Raw genomic sequence first — 3,057 nt, forward strand, 5'->3', positions numbered from 1 at the left:
TCAATACGTGGGAGGCATACATTGGTTTGGCCCAAAAAGGTGGGCCATCTCAAAGCGGGGGCTTACAGGTTATAGGTGGGTTAAAAGATTCTTTGGCCTGTAATTGGTTAAAGACATGAAGCTTAGTCTAGAGGCTTGGAATGTTTCAACATAAGGAGCTCTTTATCAAAGATAAGCCACTGAACATAGATTTGTTGTGTAAATTGAGGACCTGCAGATTTGTCTTGCATACCCTTAGGCCTGTTAATGGGTTATAAAGGATGTCACCAAGAAGGGAGCGGGGTATGATAAGGCATGTCTGACCTCCTTCCTCCTGGCAGGCAATTTAGTTTTAGGGTATTCCTTTGGCCACGAGGGGGTCCATTCAGTCAGCCGGTGAGGGAATGAGCCTTAAAATTTTATTTTAGTTCACACCGATAACAAAAATAGTCGATTAACACATATTGTGTATGTTATATGTATTATATGCTGCATTCTTACAATAAAGTAAGCTAGAGAAAAGAAAATGTTGTTAAGAAAATCAAAAGGAAGAGAAAATATACTTACTATTCACTAAGTGGAAGTGGATCATCATCCTCATGGTCTTCACATTGAGGAGGCTAAGGGGGAGGGTAAGGAGGAGGAGAAGGTGGGGTTGGCCTTGCTGTCTCAGGGGTGGAAGAGGCAGAAGAAAATCCACATACAAGCGGACCTGCACAGTTCAAACCCTTGTTGTTCAAGCGTCAACTGCATATATACACTGGCTTTAAATGCCGGATTTTTAACCCAGCCTTTTCTTTCCCCTTGAACTCCAGACAGCCTATTTCCTATTTGGGTACCTGGACGTCTAATAGGCAACTCAATGGAACATGTCCAAAACAGAGCTCTTAACACTCACTAAATCAAATAAACAAAAACTATTCCTTCCTCAGATTTGCCAGTGTAGAAAATGGCACCAACAGCCACCCAGTTGCTCATGTCAAAACCACCAGGGGTCATCCTTGACTACTCCCCCCCTTACACCCTTCAATTCAAGTTTATTACCAAGTCCTGTTGGCTCCTCTCCCGAATCTGTCCTTTGAGCCATCCATTTCTCTCCATCTTTGCTGCTAACACCCTAGACCAAGCCACCATCATTTTTTCCTGAACACCTGTAAATGGTCTCCCAGCTGGTCCCCCAGCCTCTCCTCTCATAGCCCAGCCCATTCTCCACAGCCACGGAGACTAACCAAAGTCAAATAATGACTTTTCCTTGCTTAACAACCCTCTTCCACACCCATTCCCTCCCATCGCACTCATAGTACAGTCCAAATCTTTACTTTGGCCTGTAAGGCCCTGCATGGTTTGACTTCTGTCCACCTTCCCAAAGCCATATTTCACCACATTCCTCACTAAACATAGTCTAGTCCTTACAGTCTTTCTGCTCCCTTTTTTTTTCCCCAGAGACAGGATCTTACTCTGTCACTCAGGCTGGAGTGTAGTGGTGTCATCTAGGTCACTGCAACCTTGAATTCCTGGGCTCAAGTGATCCTCCTGCTTCGGCCTCCCAAGTAGTGGGACGACAGCTGTGTTCCACCACACCTGACAGTACTGCATGACTTCGAATGTCCCACTGAACACTTATGCAGGGAAACATCTGTTCCAAGAACCCACTCCATAAAGCCGTAGAAATCTAATGGCTAGGTATCGTTTGCTTGATTTTAGCACCCACTGAAATTTTGGGAGCTGCGATTACTATGTAAATTGATGAAAGCTAATCCTTTGTTTTGTTTGAAGCATTACCTGGAGTTGTTCCCTATTTAAGTAAATCATGTCATCGAGGGCAATGCTGCTGGTGCTATTGGAGTCCCTCATAGCACCCCTATAATCAGTGCACGTTGGCGGCTATTACGTTCACGGTGACTCAATGTGTGGAAGCGAACATCTGACAGCCTCACTATGTCGTCAAGCATAGTCATGCCCAATCATTTACGTATTGAAATGGATCTTTTATTAAAAATACGTCCTCTTAGTTTTCTTTATTAGAGTTAGGAATACATATACAGCATTCCTAATACAGGTATACGCTCACATTAGGTAAATGTAGGTAAACTGTATCACCGAAAAATTTCATTTATAGTCACAAATGCTGTTATGAAATATGTGTTGTTAATAGAGGCTGTCGGGTCTGACGGAGCTGAAAAACACTGAGTAGAGAGTAGAATGGTGGTTACCGGGGCAGCAGGTGGCGGCTGGGGCAATGTTGGTCAAAGGGTACAGAATTTCAGTTAGGGAAAGCGGCGAGTAAGATGGAAGAGGAGGAGGTCGCCGAGAGCCAGCAGTAGGTGGCCCACAGTGGGGAAACCAAATCTCCTCCCCAAGTGCCACTGTGATTCAGGACGATAGCCTTCCCACCGGTCCCCTCCGCAGATCCGCATCCTCGAGAGGCTCACGAGCGACGGGGCGGGCAGCAGCCCCAGCTCCGCCTGCAGGCCAGCCGCTCCGGCAAGCCCCGCGCAGCACGCCCAGACCCGGAGGCCCACCCTGGGCAGCGCAAGCTATGAGGGGGAGCAGGAGAAACCCATCCTTGACAGGCCAACCAGGATCTCCCAACCCAGGCAGCAGGCAGCCCAATAACGTCAACAGACAGCCTTTCGGTCCTGATGGGTCACAAGACTTCGAACAGCACAAGTGCAGACAAGATAGGATGCTGCCGCTGCTGCCGTCACCGCCCCCTGGGTCGTCCGCCACGGGTTGCACTGCCGTGGCAGACAGCTGGACTTGAGCAGACAGAACGACCTGATTTAATCACACCGTGATCTCCCTTGATCCACCCACTGCGACCTTGAACCCCGTGCACTGTGACCTCCCTCTTCCCCCTCTTCCCACTGTGATTGGCATGTTGACAAGGGCCGTCCAAAGTCAATGGAAAGAGAAAGGGCGGGGGTTAGGGGACGTTGGGGGATCCACTAAGGACTCAGAGTAGAAAGCCAGACAGTGCCACTTGGCCACTTGGGGTAAGCCAGTGTCAGCAATAACAGTTTATTTTGCTCACTAATTTGGGATTTCAAAACACAAATGAGAACTCCTGCCCGCCCA

The 3,057-nt window shown here is 48.0% G+C and overlaps 1 pseudogene; it reads left to right on the plus strand.

The window, feature by feature from the left end:
- LOC105820784 overlaps positions 1 to 2,743 on the plus strand; it is a 21,856-nt pseudogene extending 19,113 nt beyond the window's left edge.
- The last annotated feature ends 314 nt before the right edge of the window (positions 2,744 to 3,057 follow it).

The sequence above is a fragment of the Propithecus coquereli genome, unplaced genomic scaffold (assembly GCF_000956105.1).
Source record: "Propithecus coquereli isolate 6110/MARCELLA unplaced genomic scaffold, Pcoq_1.0 Scaffold115, whole genome shotgun sequence".
NCBI lineage: Eukaryota > Metazoa > Chordata > Mammalia > Primates > Indriidae > Propithecus > Propithecus coquereli.